General features: G+C 41.6%; 1 pseudogene; it reads right to left on the reverse strand.

Annotated features, from left to right (window-relative positions):
* Positions 1-402: 402 nt before the first annotated feature.
* LOC114567803 (uncharacterized) lies at positions 403-5,559 on the reverse strand (annotated as a pseudogene).
* Between the last annotated feature and the right edge of the window lie 15,815 nt (positions 5,560-21,374).

Genomic DNA, 21,374 nt, shown 5'->3' on the forward strand with positions numbered 1-21,374 from the left:
CCACCCGAAGAACCGAGACCATAGCGTGCAAAATACCGAGAGTGATAGGCTGCCTCGGATCGGGGGGAGAAGGATGGGACTTGGAAATGCCTTTCAGCAGCAATTTAACAGCCTGATTAGAAAAAATGCTCGGAAACGACGGGTCGTAACAGCGGATGTGAAACTGAACGCCGGCGAGCAAACCTTGAGTATACTGCAACTTAAATGTGCAAGTGTCAGTACAATAACAAATGAATGCACAAATGCTGCTTGTAAGAACGTGTTTAAGAGGAACAGAAATACAAACACAAAAGAAACAGAAGGTATGCCAAGCAAAATCATAGGTTTTCAAAGTAGACGCAGCCAAGCCTTTTCTCATATACTCCCTAGAGGAATCTAGATAATGATAAAGGGGCGATAGGTTCAATACAGCACCAGCTCTTGGAGAGAAGGCAGAGTGACAGTGAAGGGGCTGGCGGTAGGGCACAGGCGCCAAAAGGCCTGAAAATGAAAACGAGACAGAGCATCAGCCACACCATTAGAATGACCGGGAACATGATGGGCAGTGATGAGAAAATTGTGCATGACGGCAGACCAGGTGATGCTTCTCACAAATGGCATAATTGCACTACATGAAGAGCACCCCCTATTTAAGATGTCGACGACCGCTCGATTATCGCACAAAATGGAGATACGTTTGCGCTGCCATTGATGGCCCCAGACGCGGCAAGCTACGGCGATGGGGTAAATCTCATGCAAGGCCGACGAATCGAGCCGGGAGAAGGTGGGAGGCCAGTGACCTGCAAACCACTGCCCCTGAAAAAATCCACCGAACCCGGCAGAAGGGGCAGCGTCTGTGAAGAACAGCATGGAGTCAGAAGAATGCACCAAATCATCGTAAAAAAAAACGAAACACCATTCCAATGTTCGAGAAGGTGAGCCCAAAAACGCAAATCGGAATGGCAGCCGTCATCGAGGGATACGAGATCCTGCAGTTGGGAAACTGAAGATGCCGTATCCAATAACCGGGATATGAACGAACGCCCCTGAGGGATAACACGCATGGCGAAGTTTAGGTGGCCCAAAAGGGAAAGCAACTGGCGTTTGGTTATGGAAATGGCGGTTGACAAAGACGCAGCGATCTCGCGAATGCGCTGTAATTTGTCGAGCGGGAGAGACGCTTGCATGTCGATGGAGTCGAGGGTAATCCCGAGAAACTCCAGGCGCGTGGCAGGACCTAAAGTTTTTTCGTCAGACAAAGGAACGCCCAGGGAACGAAAGCAGCTCCGCAGCTTCCCCAGAGACGACCCTGAGCTATCGTGAGGGGGGTCGATTAGCAAAAATCGTCCAGCAAATGAAGCACCGAAGGCACCCTCACCCTGTTAAGCAGGTTCCAGCAAAGTGCCTCCGACACGTGATTAAAAATGCAAGGGCTGCTCTTGCACCCAAAGGTCAGGCGCACACAGAAATAGAAGTTTGAGTCTCACTTAACTCCAAAAAGAGGCCATTGGGAAGGATGGATGGGCACGATTTTAAAAGCGTCGGTGATGTCCGCCTTGGAAAGCCAAGCACCCACCCCAGCCAGTTTAACCATGTTGATGGCATTATCGACGGTGGCATAGTGCAGAGAAAAGGGGGCTAGTGGGATGAGACTGTTAATGCTGGGAACAGGCCCGTTATGCGGCACGGACAAATCGAAGATCAATCGCTTCTTGCCAGAATACTTCCTAGTAGCAACGCCGATCGGATAGACGCGAAACAGGGAAAACGGAGGAGAACTGAACGGCCCAATGACGTAGCCCTTAGCCACCTCCGATGCGAACAACCGAGAGACTGTGTTGGGATCGGAAGTGGTGGAAAGGAGATTTTTAGCCACGAAAGAAACAGTTGTTACCGCTGTAAGCACGCCCACCCAAAAACCTTGGGAAAGCCCAGTGAGAAGGTGATCAACAAACACCGAATCAGGATGCAAAGACAGTTCATATGCCAATGCACACAGTTTTAATGGAGTGGATGGGGGAACAGTCAAAATGTCTTTGAGCCGCGGCGAGGCGGCCGCCGGGCAGACCGGGGCAGAGGCGAACGGCGAGGGCAGACTGACCGGGCGTGGGCATCGCGGCAGAAGCTGCAGACGTGAAGAAAGATGCAATTGGGGAAGGTACAAACATTGTCATTAAAGTTATTGCAAATGGGAGTTTGGTTAGGCATAATGACCTGGCGGCCCTGCGCAGCAGCGTCGGGAGGGAACGAGGAGACAGAGGAGGGGCCGGGGACCTGGCGAAACAGCAGCATAGGGCACAGAGAAGCCACGTGATAGCAGGCTCGGAATCCGACATAGCGATCACCAAAATGAACACACCAAACAGAGAGGGAAAGTGATCTATGAAGCCGTCCGACAGACAAAAGTCGAGCGCTTTGCCTGAAATGACAGCTGACAGCACAAGAAGAGAACAGATTTAAAGCAGAGTTGTAAGGCTGTGATTGGCCCTTGAATCTCGTGGCTGAGTCTGATTGGTTTAACTGACACGTCACTTCTTGAACAGCTGATTTGATTTAAGAAAGAGTAGTGATTGGGGTAATGACGTCTTCCTGAAAGAATTTGCGCTGAGCTTCATTAGACTGCTGACTGGCCATCTGTTTTTACTGATAAGGTAAGAACACAGTTTGTTCTCAGACGACAATCCTTGTGAGAATTCAGTACAGCTACATTGTGCATATTTTGCCTTCTTTATATTGTATTTTAATTTATGTGATGTCACTTGTTTTTTTAATAGTTTGTGTGTGTTTTTTGTCTTTGATTTTTCTAGCGTGAAGCCAGTGGCGTAACAAGCCAACACCGGGCCCCTATGGAGGATTATCTAGGCGGGCCCTCCTACTACAGCACGTGATGACAGCGCAATGTTCACGAGTAGGCTACCATGAATAGGACAGGATAGGATCATAGAGACACAGCATATAAGAGATGACATGACTGACAAAATCAGGAGTAGCCTACGCACACTACAACAACAACAAAAAACACTGGTGAATGCGCACCATAACACATGAAAAAACACACAAGGGCAGTTCCTCCAGGATTTCGCGGCCCTTTTTTTTGATTTTTGGATTTCACGGGAGCTTTTGTAAAAAAGTGCAATAAAAGTTGCGCTGTCTTTTGTATGTTTGTTGCAATGAAGTTGCCTATATATTGGCGACTAATATTCACAGTTCGCAGTTCTGTATACACATGCTCACTGTAATGTTCCAGGGATACACTTAGTCTGTGACTCATTATAGCTGGGGGCGTGGCTTGGGGCGGAGTCGCCGTGGGGGAAAACAATCCTTTCCCCCTGAACAGATAACATAGCGTTAACCCAGTATTGCCTACTCAGAGAAAGCTACAATAAAAAACTGAGCCTTACTGGGTCGGATTGTCTGTACAACATAATTGACTGGACATACAACCCAACGGAATGGTCCTTTCCAGACATTTTCTGTTACCTGATTGAGTCTCCAGGTAAAAGACAGCTTACGTTGACCGTTAGTTAACGTTATCTTAGATTTTTTCAATCTGACTGTATGATCAGTAACGTTATTCCATGGTCATCAAGCAGTCTATGGTTATGCCAGGTTCGTAAAAGCTATGATATTAAATACTAGTATGTCTTAGCATGTTAATAAATGAATTATTCATACATTTCACATGCTAATTCATTATCTATTCCATGCAACTGTTACAGTTTTGACTGTAGCAGCGACGTTACTCAGTGGTATAAATGCTTATATTTGTCAACGTGTTATATTACACAGGAATCTGCTCGCAGAGCAACATGAAGAATTACAGGTCCCTGGAGGCTCACAATTTCTTCACCAGTGGCTTTGTGGGAGTGGTGTTGCATCACAAAATCCCAGTGAGTGACATTTGTTTATTTAGTTGTGATGTGAAGCCATCTTGGAGGGTTATTGAAAAGCCCCATCAGACCTGGGAACGGGACTGTAATAAGTGACTGCATGGCAGGGTAAGTGTTGTAGCCTATCTCGAGTGCCTATGATATTAAGCTTGATATGTTTCCTACGTTGTATTTCCATAACTACTGTTCATGTTTGTTTTTTCAGTCTGGGTGAGTCCTGTTCCCATGGGGCTGCTATTCTTTTTAAGTTGGAGGCTTGTGTTAAGATGGGGTTTAATAAGGTCCCATGAAGATTTGTGTAAAAAACATTGTGCCTGCAACTTTTTACATCAGCAGGGGTAAAAACGAAAAGAAAAGCCCCAATCCCAATAGCCTCTACTTCACAGCAGCTGCAATTTCTGAACATGCTAGCTGACAGATCACCACATGCAGTGGTTCTGAACAGTTTCACCACTTTTGCTACAACTTCCAAGAAGCCATGGTGTTTCAGCCTGCATGAAGGGACTGAAGAGGAGGTGGACAAGGCGGAAAGAGCAACCATCAGCCAGGCATCTTCTGTCATGTGGCCGATTTACAGCCCCCCTCTCTTGGCTTAAAATTACTCACTGCTTGTTGGCTACAGCCGCTCAACGGGCTACACGCTGTAAAAAGCCGTGGCCCGCTCGCCTGGTCCTCCGGTACCATTAGCTATTAGATATTAGCGATTCCACGTGGCTAAACTACAGCGTTAGCTCGGGAGCTACGCGGCTAGCCTGTGTTGTCTGTGTGTTAGTAAAATAAGAAAGAGAAGAAGAGTAAAGAAAAGAGGCACTCTGATCTTAGTTATCGATAATGACCCAGTCCCCCTCAGCCACTCAGGTCTGGGCTAACGTGTAGTTAGGACAGACTCTGAGACTTTTGTTTTGCTGAGGAAAACGTCACTATAACCACTCCAGTGGCTAACAGCTGATTTTCGCGATTTTCTCGCAGACAGTAACTAAACACCTGAAAGGAGTGATTTAGCAGGTAGCGATTACAGTTATACCAAGCTACTTAACACAACATAATCAACGGTATCGTGTCGTGATCTATTGATACATTCACAGAAACAGATTAGTAACCAGATATGGCCAATACATGATTACAATCAGATCACATTAATGGCACAAGCGGTAGCGAACCCTTTGCTCATTAATAACAAACCAAAACGCACTAGTTCTAACATCTGCCCAGAACTGTGTACAGCCTTACGGTGTGCGTTGTTTGTCAGTTAAATCTCTTGCCAGAGTTTAACAATCCGTTTCGTCCCGAGCAGGAGACGATACGTGATCCAGGTCGACAAAACAGAATTCCGTCCTTTTCTTGAATCCAGGCTGATTAAACCCGCTGCAGATGAAGGAATACGCGGCCAGTATTTCCTCGGATCCCCTTTGTATATCAGGCCGATATAAAATTGTCCCTGCTCAAAACTCAACCAGCGAGGTGATGCTGGCTAGCTAGTGCTTCCTGTCAGCAACCGGGGTTACCGTGAAAGCGAAGAAACACATGCACCGACAGCTTTTATCCTTCCTCCGCTTCCTAGTGGCGGGTTGGTGCATTCAAAGACCCGACAGCCAATGGGAAAAGTGCAACCTTATAACAGGTGTGAAGCAGTTCTTTGTCTCACCACCAGTCTGCCTTGCCGTCCTCGTGTTGAATACACATTCTCCATTTTGCGAAGTGGCGGCTTGTAGGAGTTTGGTGAAACTGGCTTTGGGATTCACATGTAGGCCAAGATCCTTTGTCTTGTCTTCAGCTCAATCTGAGCCAAATCACTGTTTAACCAGCTTCTTGGTCCCCAACACATATCATCAATGGGAGGGTTTCACAAATTGCGAAGCTGATTTATATTTGCTAATAATGTTGCAAATAATATGTTGGATTCATATTAAGATATTTTCATTTTTTTGGAAACTTTCAAAAAGTTAACAATAATTTAGCGTACCCACTGCAGCAACTCTGGGGACCCCCTAGGGGTGCCGGACCCCCTGTTGAAGATCTCGGCTGTATCAAGGTCTGAAAATTGCAGTAGTCTAGTCGATAACAGACAAATACATTTTTGAACCTCTATATTACTGAAGGGCAGATAGATATAATTAAAGAAATAGATTTTTATAAAAAGCAGACATCATTACTGTATTTCATTTTTTTGTTATATAACAAAAAGCAATCATGTAAAGTGCTAAAAAGTCTAAACACTAAGTTCTATATTCTGAATATAACATATTTTTCGGTAGAAATAGAAATAATCTATCATGATGGAAATGAAACAGCCTAACTGATATTTGCATTTATAGGGTTTGCTCAACACCTGCCTCTATTAAGCCACTTACTCGCTCTCCTTCTTTTGTTTTTATTTGCGTATGATGGAAAAATTAGTTCCTGTCCGTCAAATCCCGCACAGCTGTCACAACCAATGAAGGAGTCCATTTGTTTCTAGACATTCCCACACTGTGCATTTGCACCAATACTAGGACACAGAGCAGTGAGGGCCAAAAATCAATAGAGATTGGACACAGTCCAGTTCCTGCCTCAATTTTCCTTTCAGCCAGAAAGGCATGCTGGGAGAACAAACCTATAGAGGCAAGAGGAAAACCTGCTTCACCTCCAGATCTTAATAATGTCTGAGTTACAAATGCTGGTGTATTTACAGGTGTTCAAACTTTGTATCAAAGGGGTATAGGCATGTGCTGTGCAGCTGTGTGGAGTCCTGCAGCACATCTTCAACCTGAGCCTGAGACTGGAAAAGGCCCCCACACTGTAGACGATGTGATGTCTGGGGGGTGTCAATAAAATGGCCCATTTGTGTGGCGTCCTTTGGTGTTCTTAAACCCCCCTAACAAAGCACAAGAAGACTTTATATTTCACAATTACTGTCTTCCGCCAGATCGTTTATAGATTTTGACTTTTCCGACTGCACTTGAAGGCAGCTTTATTTCACAGCTGAGAGAGAAAGAAAAGAAGCGAATAAGACAGCGAGTGCTTTGTTATTGCACACACTCCTGGGCAGTTCAGAGCTTGTGTGTTTTTTTTTTACCCTCATAGAGTTTTAAAACTTTCTTGTGGCAGCGATAGAGGCAGTGATGTTTCCTGTTTCCTGTACGGGACTTTCACACCGCCTCAAACCATTGCTCAAAACACAGCGACCAGTCTGATAGTCGGATACATGTTTGGCCATCGCATCGTAATGTGGGGTTGCGTTTCTCCAAAAGTTGAGTCAACTTATCGCTGCATTTTTTTTGAGTGTCCCCCCCTGCGGCAAAACGCACTACCCCCATTCAAAATGAATGGAAAGACCTATGAATGTAAAGACCTATGTTCATATATATATATATATATATATATATATATATATATATATATATATATATATACATATATACACACACACTACCGGTCAAAAGTTTTAGAACACCCCAATTCTTTGTGTTTTTTAATTGAAATTTTAGCAGTTCAAGTCCAATGAATAGCTTGAAATGGAACAAAGGTAAGTGATGAACTGCCTGAGGTTAAAAAAAAAGTAAGGTTACCCAAAACTGAAAAATAATGTACATTTCAGTATTTTACAAACAGGCCTTTTTCAGGGAACAAGAAATGGGTAAACAATGTAAAGCTGTTCAGCAGCAATGGAGCTTGATCAAGCTTTAAAAGTTGGTGCTACCAATTCCCACAGGTGTTCACACTGGTCTGGATTACTTACAACCCCCTCTGTCTGTATAAAAGTATTGTTGGAACACACTGTACCCTCGTGATCATTATTTAAACAGTATTGTACTGCAGAAAGTAGTGTGTTGCTATAAAAATGGCGGGAAAAAGGAAATTAACAATGGAAGAGAGACAGACCATCATAACACTTAAGAATGTTGGTCTTTCCTACAGAGAGTAGGAAAGACCAACATTCTTAAGTTTTTTTTGGGAAAAAGGAAATTAACAACGGAAGAGAGACAGACCATCATAACACTTAAGAATGTTGGTCTTTCCTACTCTCTGTAGGAAAGACCAACATTCTTAAGTGTTATGAGCTCAATGCCTTAAGTGGCATTGAGCTGGTTTGGGATGAACTGGACAGAAAAGTGAAAGCAAAGCAACCTCCAAGTTCCACACATTTATGGGAACTTCTGCAACAGAGTTGGGAAGAACTTTCTGAATAATATTTGATTTCCATTGCAGAAAGAATGCCACGAGTGTGTTCAGCTGTTATATCTGCCAAAGGGGGCTACTTTGATGAGTCAAAAATTTAGAATACATTTTGGTTTATAAATTGATTCCATGATTTCTTTTTTAACTTAAATTGTTCATTTTTTCTATTCTTTCATTTCAGAGTACAATAAGACATTGCACTGCATGAATTTCAATAAAAACCTGGAACAATTGGGGTGTTCTAAAACTTTTGACCGGTAGTGGAAAGTACTGTGCAATAGTCTTAGGCAGGTGTGAAAAAAATGCTGTAAACTAAGAATGCTTTCAAAAATATAAATAATGATTGTTTATTTTTATCAATATACAAAATGCAAAGTGAGCAACCAAAAAAACATCTAAATCACATCAATATTTGGTGTTACTACCCTTTGCCTTCAAACCAGCATCAATTCTTAGAGGTACACTTGTAAAAAGTCAGGGAGAGTTGAGGATCGTAGACGCAGTGGTCGGCCAAGGAAACTTAGTGCAGAAGATGAAAAACACATCAAGCTTATTTCCCTTCGAAATCTGAAGATGTCCAGCAGTGCCATCAGCACAGAACAGGCAGAAACCAGTGGGACCCAGGTCCACCCATCTACTGTCTGGAGAAGTCTGGCCAGAAGTGGTCTTCATGGAAGAATTGCAGCCAAAATGCCATACCTCCGACATTGAAACAAGGCCAAGCGACTCAACTATGCACAAAAACATAGGAACTGCGGTGCAGAAAAATGGCAGCAGGTGCTCTGGACTAATGAGTCAAAATTTGAAATATTTGGCTGTAGCAGAAGGCAGGTTGTTGGCCGAAGAGCTGGAGACAATAATGAGTGTCTGCAGGCAACAGTGAAGCATGGTGGAGGTTCATTGCAAGTTTGGGGCTGCATTTCTGCAAATGGAGTTGGAGATTTGGTCAGGATTAATGGTGTCCTCGATGCTGAGAAATACAGGCAGATACTTATCCATCATGTAATACCATCAGGGAAGCATATGATTGGCCCCAAATTTATTCTGCAGCAGGACATCAACCCCAAACATACAGCCAAGGTCATTAAGAACTATCTTCAGTGTCAAGAAGTGCTGGAAGTGATGGTATGGCCCCAACATAGCCCTGATCTCTGCATTATCCAGTCTGTCTGGGAGAACATGAAGAGACAGAAGGATTTGAGAAAGCCTACATCCACAGAAGATCTGTGGTTAGTTCTCCAAGATGTCTGGAACAAACTACCAGCCCAGTTCCTTCAAACACTGTGTGCAAGTGTACCTAGAATAACTAATGCTGTCTTAAAGGCAAAGGGTAATTAAATATTGATTTAATTTAGATTTCTCTTCTGTTCATTCACTCCATTTTGTTAATTGATGTAAATAAACTATTAACACTTCCATTTTTGAAAGCAATCTTAGTTTACAGCCTTTTTTCATACCTGCCTAAAACTTTTGCACGGTGCTGTGTGTATATATATATATATATATATATATATATATATATATATATATATATATATATTAGGGCTGTCAAAATTAATGCGTTAATTTTTGCGTACATTTTTTAATATTTAACTCGTTAAAAAAAATTTATGAAATTAACGCAGCTGTGTTTGTTTACTTCATGTGGTGGCTGAGAAACGTAATACGTCTCCATAACAGCAGGCGGCGCTACTCTGTATTGTTGCCCAAGTAATGAAAACCGGCAGCTGATTGGACGAACGCGTCACATGGGTTTGTTTTCTCCGGATATTGAGAGCCAGACTGTTATGGCGGCCATTCAGAATCCGATCTCATATTGTACTAAGATAGTTCACTGAAACATGTTTCTGAAAACATTTTAAGCGAGAAATAGGCCGTGCAGTTGCTGAATCTGTCTTCATTTCAGCTCAACAAAGGTCAGTTTAGAAGATTTTCGTCAGATTTTGAGAGACTAGTCACCTCACTCCGCTCGCCATGAACTGCTCCTCGCCTGTAAAGTAGACGAGAGCAGGCGACAGCAGCCGGGGACGGTGACAAAAATCTGCTCTCAAGTCAGACAGTTTCTAGCCGTTTCAGCAGCCTTCAGCAGGACTAAGCCTAATTGTTGCTGCTGTTGTTCTGAAAGATATTAAACATTCTGAACTTAGCAGAACCTTTCCTTGTTTGGTTTTTTCTTCATATTTGCAAAGTTAAATGATTTAGCATTTAAATATCCATTATTATAAGCTTCAGTTTCAATTTAAAAAAGCGATTAATCGCAATTAATTACAGCAAATTGTGCAATTAATTAGTTAATTTTTTTTAATCGATTGACAGCCCTAATATACATATATGAATGTTGATAGAGCAACATTTTAAGTAGTAACAGCCGACTCCCTGAATTTTATTATTTTTCTGGCCTTTCCCCTTTCTGCTGCCAGATAAAGTCCTCAGACTTAGCTCTATAGTAAATAAATGGCTTATTATGCTGTTTTATGATTCAAGGTTAGAAGTAATGTGGAAAAGGTACCAGTGGAGAAGCATTTCATCAAGTGTTGAAATGAACAGATCAGATTGACTGGTTTCTATTGAGGTATTACATTGTTGAAGGAAATACTACTTCATTATACTGTGCAAGATAAAATGAAATGCATGATGAAAACTTTAAAGATGCCATGATATGCTAAAGCATGTTTAGAAATGTGTACTTTGATTCACAAGTGAAGATAGAGCGCGCTGGACGATGACTCAAGTGGTGTTTAATGTTAAACTGCTGAGGGGTTTCATTGGAGCTGGCTAAGCACCGGTCTGCCATCTGGTCAGAGCAGAACTACCTGGCAGAGAGTGTAGGGAGATAGAAAGTAAAGGGAGGGGATGAAACACACACACACACACACACACACACACACACACACACACACACACACACACACTTTAGACCAAAAAAAGAACATGACAAAGCAGAATTACTATATTAGCCTTAGCACAGCGATGTATAACCTCTTCCCCAGACAGTTGTGTTGGATGTCAGCTCTGCAGGAGAAAAGCAGCTTTCTGAACATTTTGGGGCCTTAAGCCAGAGATTCCATACCAAGAGTACTTATGCTGTTGCCAGGGGGTACGTGGAGAGATTGTGGAGAAGCCCATCAAATTTCAATCTCTGAGCTTGTCACATCTTACCACTGGGATTTTTGCCCATTCCTCCTTGCAAAACTGCTCCAGCTCCTTCAAGTTGGAAGGTTTGCGTTTTACAGCAATCTTTAAGTCTGACCCCAGATTTTCTATTGGATTGAGGTCTGGGCTTTGACTAGGCCATTCCAACACATTTACATGTTTCCCCTTAAACCATTCAAGTGTTGCTTTAGCAGTGTGTTTGGGGTCATTGTCCTGCTGGAAGGTGAACCTCCATCCTAGCCTCAAATCACGCACAGAGTGGTACAGGTTTTGCTCAAGAATATCCCTGTATTGAGCACCATCCATCTTTCCCTCAACTCTGACCAGTTTCCCAGTCCCGGCTGCTGAAAACCATCCCCACAGCATGCTGCTGCCACCACCATGTTTCACTGTGGATATGGTGTTCTTTAATGGCCGAAAAGTTAAATTTTAGTCTCATCAGACCAGAGCCCCTTCTTCCATACATTTTGGGAGTCTCCTGCCTTTTTGCAAACTCAAAACGTGCCATTTAGTTTTTTGCTGAAAGTAATGGCTTTCTTCTGGCCACTCTGCCATAAAGCCCAACTCTACGGAGCGTACGGCTTATTGTCGTCCTATGTACGGATACTCCAGTCTCTGCTGTGGAGCTCTTCAGCAACTCCAGGGTTACCTTAGGTCTCTGTGCTGTCTCTCTAATTAATGCCCTCCTTCCCCGGTCCGTGAGTTTTGGTGGGCGGCCGTCTCTTGGCAGGTTTGCTGTTGTGCCACGTTCTTTCCATTTGGTTATGATAGATTTGATGGTGCTCCTGGGGATCATCAAAGCTTTGGATATTTTTTTATAACCTAACCCTGACTTGTACTTCTCAACAACATTGTCCCTTACTTGTTTGGAGAGTTCCTTGGTCTTTATGGCAGTGTTTGGTTAGTGGTGCCTCTTGCTTAGGTGTTGCAGCCTCTGGGGCCTTTCAAAAAAGGTGTGTATGTGTAATGACACATCATGTGACACTTAGATTGCACACTGGTAGACATAATTTCACTAATTATGTGACTTCTGAAGGTAATTGGTTGCACCAGAGCTTTTTATGGGCTTCATAACAAAGGGGGTGAATACATACGCACATGCCAATTTTCCGTTTTTTATTTCAAAAAAATAGTTTTATGTATATATTTTTCTCATTTCACTTCACAAACTTAGACTATTGTGTTCTGATCCATCACATAAAATTCAGATTAAAAAAACATTGAACTAAAGGCTGTAATGTAACAAAATAGGTAAAAAGCCAAGGGGGGTGAATACTTTTGCAAGGCACTGTATATATATATATATATATATATATATACACACATTTCTAAGTGACCCCAAACTTTTGACCGGTAGTGTGTGATATATACTGTATATATACACTACCGGTCAAAAGTTTGGGGTCACTTAGAAATTTCCATTCCACTCCATTATAGACAGACTGAGATCAGTTGCATTGTTTTTTTTAACCAGGGCAGCAGTTTTCAGATTACATTATGTGCTTACATAATTGCAAAAAGGTTCTCCAATGTTTTCTCATTTAGCCTTTTAAAATGATATCAGATTAGTAAACAGAATGTGCCTTTGGAACATTGGATGAATGGTTGCTGATAATGGGTAATGTAGATATTGCATTAAAGATCAGCCACTTCTTTCTACAACAGTCGAGAACCCTTTTCCAATTATGTAAGCACATAATGTAATCTGAAAACTGCTGGCCTGGTCTCAGCTGGTATTCTGTCTGTAATGGAGTGGAATGGAAATTTCTTAGTGACCCCAAACTTTTGACTGGTAGCGTATAGAAAATGTATATAAATATATCAGTTGTAACACCTCAATGTTAGATATTGCACGTATGTAAGAGTGCTTGAAAACTAATTAGCAATAGGTAATGGCTGAACGGTTGAAATAATTAGCTCAAAGTATTGCATAAGCGACTGAAATCGTTAGCTAAAAGTAGATCTACTGACTAAACAGTTTAAAGTGCTCATATTAAGCTCATTTTCAGGTTCATTGTTGTAGTTAGACGTTATATCAGAATAGATTTCCGTGGTTTAATTAAAAACAAAAACGGAGTGTCTATTTGCACCCCCAGTACAAATAGCCTCGGCCACACAGCTGAGCTATTCACTCCCTGTGACGTAACAACAAAAACACGTTGCTCGCGTGCACCGAAATCATGGCGGATGTTCATCTTCCATGACTGCAGAAACTGGCATATTAGGAAAGTTTTGTCTCTAAAGTTTATAGCAATTAAATTTCTAGCGGAAAATGGATACTACAGTTGCGCTTTCTGTCTTCAGTGAAAGCATGCAACCGTTAGTTTGTTAGTTAGTACCTATTTTTTGTATACAGTACCCTAGGTTCCCTAGCAACCGAGGCTTGAAGACACCAAGTGGTAAACAGTTGTACAACATTCTGTAACATCTGCTAGGTCAGTGGTTAGAGCACAGAGCTTTGGTCTTGGAGTCTGGAGTTTGATTCCTCAGTGAGGTGATCTTGTTTTTTTCATTTTGGAGTTGATAATTTGCATGCAATTGTGCAAGTCAGGGCCTGTGAACGTGAAATTGTTTTTATAGGGTGGTAGGGGAAGACTCATGAATATGCCTGCTCTGGTTGGATTGGTTAGGTTTAGGCAAGAGGAGTGGGATTGGTTATGGTTAGGGTAAGAATGTCAGGGTGATAATATTCCAAAAAGGTGTAATACATGAGTAGTATGGATAACTGTGTGTAAATATATGCCCAGGTACTGTAAATGCACAGGGGTGCAAATAGCATACATTGATATTTGTACCAGACGGGGTATTAATAGAACACATTGCTGTGTGCACCGGCGGGGTACGAATAGCATTCATTTCTAATTGCACCAGGGTACAAATAGCTCTTCTAATTGCACCAAGGTACGAAAAGCATACACTGCTAATTGTACCAGGGGTGCAAATAGTCTCACCCTATTTGTATTGTACTGCACATAGCTCCTCTTTTCACCCTGTGTGTTGAGCTCTCTGTTTTAGCTACAGAGTGAGGCATCTCACTTTGTTGGGAGTCACACATGCGCAGTAGCTAGGTAAGGACTACTAGCCAGTCAGAAGCAGAGTATGAGGGCGTGCTACGCTAGCAGCCAGGGGCGTAGCACAAGACCATGGGCCCTATGCATAGGCAGTCCTGATGGGCCCCCATGTTCCTCAACTCAACCCCCTCCCAAAAAAATAAAAAATAATCAGGCCTCTGTACACATAAATCTGTAGGCCTAGATGTTTATAGGGTAATAACTATTAACTGTAATGCTTAGAGTAGCCTGATGACACACATTTCAAACCTCCTTTCTAAACATTCTCTAGCCTACTTTACTGTGGTTACTACTACATTTGGTTGTTTTCTCTGTACCTTTACTTGCCAGCCTGCGTACTATTGTGTCTCTCTGATCATCTGTTAATTTATCTGGCCATAGTCCTGGATCCTCTGGCAAAAACTGGTCTGCACTGCTCTGCCTACTTTCCAGTTCCTCAGCTTTCATTTCCACACTGCTGTCTTCACTCCCATCATCCTCAATCACACCTAATATATAATAACCTAATATAATAAAACACACTGATATGTTAGTGTTACTTAACACCTTTCAGTCAAAATGGCTAAACATGGTTTGCTTTAATTTTGATATAAGCTCACCTTGTCTCAAATCCAAAGAGGATGATGAGGGGTCTGTTGCTACTCCACTCCCTGGTGGGACAGTTTCTGAAACTGAGGGCCATGTGTTTCACAATGTTAAAATCTACTGAATCTGACATAACTATAATGTTGACATGATATGTATCTACCAATGAGCTACCAAGCTACATATGACACTGATTAGCCCATTATTGCTAATTATAGACATTATAGCCTATTCATTTAAAATTAAACATGTTTTAAATTAGGCTTAAATTAGGCTTAGATTACAATGGTATGTTGTATGCAAACAGCATTGTAGTGTAGTATATTTATTTAGCCTTTATCTCAGATTACATGTATAACCAAATTATCATTTGAAAGTGTATGTTCTGCTCTTTATATGGGTTGTCTCAGTCCGTTTTTAGCACTAACGGTCACAGAGATATTCAAGCAGTTTAGCACCATGGATTTCGTTTTCTAGTTTGTGCTCACCTTTCTTTGAAAAGAAGTCAGTTACCAATTGTTTCCCCTCCTTTCATTTTCTCTCCTTCTCCTCCTGTCTTTCCTTTCTTTTTGGTAGCCTGATTTGGCTTTCTTTGAGAAAGACATTTCTATAGCAGAAGTTTGCGTTCCACCAGATGAACTAACGTAAACAAAATGTGTGCAGATGGACTAAACCATTTGGCGCATTAGCAAGGGGTGGGTGAGACCTTAGATAGTCTTTTTTTGTATACAAAATGTAGTCAGTCAATCAACCAAGTTATTCAGCCAATACACTAACTTTACATTTCATCTGACATGCATTATGAAATTTAATTAGGAAATGAAAATATCCAGGTGGAATAAAATATATTCCAGACTTTTTAAGGGCCCTCTCTCCCCTTGGGCCCTGGTAATCAGTATCGGTTTTACCCCCAGTCCGACGCCCCTGCTAGCAGCTAGGCGAGCATTATAATGTGTGATACAAAGTGACACATTTTTGTCTCTGAAGTAAAGGCTGGACTACAATAGAGCTGTTTGGAGCAGTTTGTGAACAGTGTTTTCTGTTGGAGATGGTAAGTCCCTTTGGGGTGGATAATGTGCCCAAACAATATATATAACACAATAAAGGAAAGGGAAAAAGCCAAAAAGCATAATATGAGCACTTTAAATAATTAGCTGAAGGTAAGACAGAGGACGGCCAATTACTTCATGGCCTAATGGTCCTGTGATAAGATCCAGGAATTTTGGACCACGATACGTGATAACCTATGTCAGATTGCAGGGACCCAGGTTCAATTCAGCCCAGGTTTATTTGTTCTGGTAGATGGGTCAATCCTAAACGAGATGTATAAGCACTTAAGAAGCTGGGTCCAGACTGGTTTAATGATAGCCAGACAGATTAATTTAAGGGGATGAAAAAACGAAGGGGTGCTGTCAATCAAGGAGTTGGCTTGTGAGATGGCTAGGGTTAGCCTGGCTGACACCAGACCCCTCTCAGTTGTAACTGAGAGTTGGTTTGGGAAAGGTTCATTGAAAGCTCATTTCCAAAGGGGCATCACCAACGGACGCCGCTCAAATGCCTCTGGGTGCATGTTGAATGTAAACAAAAAGCTGCTGGCCGTCGCTGCGCTATCGTCGTTGCGCTATCGTCGTTGCGTAAAGCCCGCCTCAGCGGTTGTGATTGGTGTAAAGCCCGCTTCAGTGGTTGAGATTGGTGCCTCGATTTTGGGGACATTGGAAATGGGTTTCAGTGGGCTCTTCGCCAGACTGACTTGCAGAGCAAATCTCAAATTTGCCGGAAGTTCGTCAGGGTTTACCCAGGCTAAGCTAGGGTGGCAGCGTTTGAAAAAATGTCATATAAACAGTTTGCTAGATTGGATGTCTACACTAGAAGTACTTTCTGGAGGGCTCCTAAGAAGCTTTGTGCTGGGGAGAGACGTATATGATGGACTTATGGTGTTGTCATTATACATATGTTTATTTAGTTCATGGTTTATTGACTATTTTGTTACTATTTTGTTGAATGATCTGGAATATTGCAGTTACTGTGATATTTTCTTGATTTTTGTCTTGGTGGGTGGTGATGATGCAAGTGGGGGGGGGGATTTCTTCATGTTGCCAGTTGTTTTGTAGTTTGTTTTGAAAATGAAAAATTGTTAATCACAAATAATTAGCTAAAGGTAATGGATAAACGGTTAAAAAATATAGCACTCTAAACATTGACAATCAAGGGTAACTACCGTTTTTTTTCAACCTGGACCCTATTTTCTTATGTTCTTGTGTCTAAGTGACTGATGGGAACAACAATCTTTGACATTGGTCCAGTATTAAGAGAGATTGCTGCAGTCTGCAGCGGAGAAACAAGCTACAATGTAAGTTAATAGGACAATTGTCCAGCTTGTATTTACCTTCACAAAAGTGCTTGTTTTGCCACTGACAGGCTCAGATTAATGCAGACCAATCATCGCAACTTTACCGCAGATTTGACCAATAACCGTTTTCCACGACTTCAACCAATCCCAGCAGTCCCACGTGCCAGTCTTTGCGTAAGTCGTGACGCTGAGAGCCACTGACCAAGCGGGAGTGAGAATGGGTTGATGTAACACACACACGTCGCTAAAGTCATTTCCTTGTTTCTGATATGAAGACGTGTGTGACTCGAACATCTCACATTGACCAACAAAACGTACAGCGAAAGACCATGCAAAACATTTCAGACCGTCCTGCCAACCTGTATACATTTTAACATCACTGTATGCTGTAACGATTTTTCACTCTAAAGTCGCTGAAAGCTGCTGCTGTTTCAATCCTGTCAGCTCTCTGCAGCGGGCGGGGCTACCTAAATTGAGGACAGCTACGCTCGTTATTGTAAGTGCAATGATAAGTTAAAGTCCAAATAAGTCCTTTATCAAACCGTATGAATGTGTCCCAGGCCAGGAAAGGAAATTAACTAACAATGTAAAGATCAACAAGTCACTGACACATATGTATAATATAAATTATTATTTTTTGTCTTAAATCCACCAGCCATTTTCATATTATACCAACATTTGCAGCATCCTGAGCCTAGGAACAGTCAGCCCAGAGTAGTTTTATTCTCAAGCATTTTGGGCCGCAACAATCTCAAAAAAAGGCTGCAAAATCCTGGTAGGACTGATAAAACAATTCTTTATTTAAATGGAGACTGGTGGGTTTGGCGATAGCAATTTTGGGGATGTTTTTATGTTCAAAAAAAGATCCTTCTATTTAACAAAAGGTCTATCTCTGTAGGGATGCTTTCCATAATGTTTTCAGACTCTTAAAATAATAATCTGAGCATATCAGTGGCAAGCACTTTTGTGGACTTAAATAGAAATTGAAGGTGCTCAATTGCCTGATGACTTACAAAGATTGTTGTTCCCATCAGTGACTTGCACACAGAATCATAGAAAAATAGGGTCCAGGTTGAAAAACGAAAAAAAACAAAGTTACCCTTTAATACATGCATTGCTGGATTTTCTAGGTGAACTTAAATTCAAACATATACATTACATAGTCCATTCAAATGTTTGTATGTAACTAATCACATCAAATATTTCAGGGTAACCAATCCACCCCTGTTAGATAAATAGAAGTAGTAAAAAAAATTAGAAAAGTCTAACGAGCGCAACAAATTAATTTATATTGTTAAAAAAGGGACGTTTGCTCTTTGTCGTGCTTTGATTTTCCATAAAAATTCACAAAGGATATCTAACCGAAGCAACAACAAAAAAACTACTTTCCATTGCTATGGTTGAATTGCATCCACATAAAATCAAAGTTGTACTGACCTTGGTGACTTTTATTTTTGCTATGTGTTATTTAATAAAATGACAGATGATGGGTAGTCTTATGAATTGTATTTGATGTAAGTGAAGCTATAGAAATATCCCTTATTTTCCAAGATCGTTATCTGCCCATGTTGACCCTCACCTTGGACATAACAAATGATTCAGATAGCTCACAGTGACTGATTGATATGATTCTTGCAGACATTTTAGCTAGTGAATTTTATATTGATACAGGTATTATTAATTGGATCATGGACTTTCTTACCAGTAGAGTCCAGCGGGTCAGAGTGGGCTCATCTCTGTCTGATATATTGACAACATCCATAGGCTCCCCACAAGGATGTGTTCTATCTCCTTTAATATTTATTCTATACACAAATTCATGCACTAGCACTTTACAAAATAGGCACTTTATTAAATACGCTGATGATACAGCTTTAGTGAGTCTGCTACAGGACGGGGAGGTAGATCATGGGCCAAAAAGACAATCAGAAAAACAGTCTCAACTGCCAGCAAGTTACTTGGGGTAACACTACCGAGCATTGAACACATTTAAAAAGACAGACTGGTGAGAAAGGCTAATAACATTGTATGTGACCACACACACCCCCTGGCATCACATTTTAAACTACTGCCATCTATGCGTCGTTTCTGCTTACCCCTTCTGATCAAGAACAGATACAAATTTTCTTTCGTACCACAAGCCATAAAAGCCTTAAATCAGTCAGAATAAGCTAGTCGTCCAGCTGGTCTGACCATACCCAAGGGTGTGTAGTGTATTGTAGTGTGTGATGTATATTCTTCATTTTTTGTTTGTCGGTGTCTGATATAATAATTATTTGTTTGTATTATGTCTGATGTCTTGTTATAAAGTGCCTTGCGATTGTGCCGCAAACCCAACTGCCCAACGGGGACAATAAAGTTATCTACTACTGCACAGACACAGCTGATGCCATGTGAAGCCTGTCACAGGTCACTTCCTGAAGGATCTTTCTTATTTTCTTTTCCATATGAGGAACACATGGATCTGTAGCTGAAGAACAGTGGAAGAAACCAAATGAAGCAGGAAATGCATGCTTTTGTTCCCTGGCAATGGCTTTATACTGTAAACATGAGTGATCATCCACAGCTGTTACTAAATAAACTGTAGCCATAGCATGGTAGAGAATTATGTATTACATTTTACAATTTACATTTTACTCAATAACATGGCAGGAGATACTTCTATATATTTGCTATTTTAAAATAGGCCAATATAATATATTGCATATATATATATATATATATATATATATATATATATATATATATATATATATATATATATATACACATTTCTAAGTGAAAAGGGAGAGAGACGGGGAATGACATGCAGCAAAGGGCCGCAAGTCGGAGTCAAACCCGCGGCCGCTGCGTCGAGGAGTGAACCTCTATATATGGATGTGCACTCTACCAGGTTAGCCACCCAGGCATCCCAGCAATTAATATTAACACATTTTGAACTGATTATGGCATCAAATGTGTAATGATGTTTAGACAGTGATGCAGATTTAATAGTTGTTTTAAGTTTTGAAGGTTAAAGCTATATTGTGTAGTTTCTGTCGCCCCCATGAGGAATTCTAATAAATGACAACACCACTGTCAGTGCGTCCACGTGATATAAGCCTTTGGTGACCATGCAGCTGCTAGTAACCAAGGAGGACATGGAGGATTCAAAAAACATGATGGACTCTTCAGAAGAGGTCATTATCTTCACTCGAGTTTCATCCGCTGCCTCTCCACGAATAAAGCGATGTCGTTTATAGCGATATGGTTTAATGTTGCGTAACATGACCCATTCCTTCTGTAAAGCCGTGCCTGTGTTTGGATCTCTCCTCCACACAGCCCCGCCCCCAGTCACTCACACACTGCAACATGGAGAGACACAGCGCCACCAGTCCAAACTGCTGACATTTGTCTACAGTTTTAATTGTTATTAACACAGCTGTATATTGATAAGTATGAGAGGAAACCTGTATTGGTACCACTGTTTCCGCTGGTAACTCTGTCATTGCGGCCGCCACGGCAAAAAACGCATTAGAAGTTATAAATGCAACTAACTTCCGTTCGTTGAATAAAAGCGTGTAAGACGGAGCCTGCTGGACCTGGGCGAGAGATGTGACCCATGGCCACATTATCATAGTTCATAAAAATGCAGCGCAGTGACGCTACAGACATTTCATAGCCTACACAAGACGTGTGTAACACCGCTGACTAGTGATGGTCAAATGAAGCTTCGCGAACCACTGTCTTTATTTTCTGAGCTCACTAGATGGCGCTCTCTGTTCAAAGAAAAAGGTTAAAGGAATGGCAATTCAGTGTGTTTTCAAACCCTTTGTTGAACAGAGCGCGCCATCTAGTGAGCTCAGAAGGTAAAGACAGTGGTTCACAAAGCTTCATTTGACCATCACTACCGCTGACCCGCCAAAGTGCATTCGACCCGTGCTGGACCCATTCATAATGAGTCAGCCGTCACTCTGTGAGTAGTATACGCTTCAGTCCATCACACTCCCTGTCTCTCCCTTTGTCTCCCTACGTCTGTCTGTTTTTTTTGTTTGTTTTATTTATTTATTTTTTTTAAAGATTTAGACCATTATTTTGATAGGAAAGCTGAAGACATGAAAGAGGAGAGAAGGGGAATGAAAGGGCCGCAGGTCGGAGTTGAACCTCTACATATACTGAGCTATCCGGGCGTCCTCTTTCTCTTTTAAT

Source organism: Perca flavescens, chromosome 14, assembly GCF_004354835.1.
Source record: "Perca flavescens isolate YP-PL-M2 chromosome 14, PFLA_1.0, whole genome shotgun sequence".
In the NCBI taxonomy this organism is placed as follows: domain Eukaryota; kingdom Metazoa; phylum Chordata; class Actinopteri; order Perciformes; family Percidae; genus Perca; species Perca flavescens.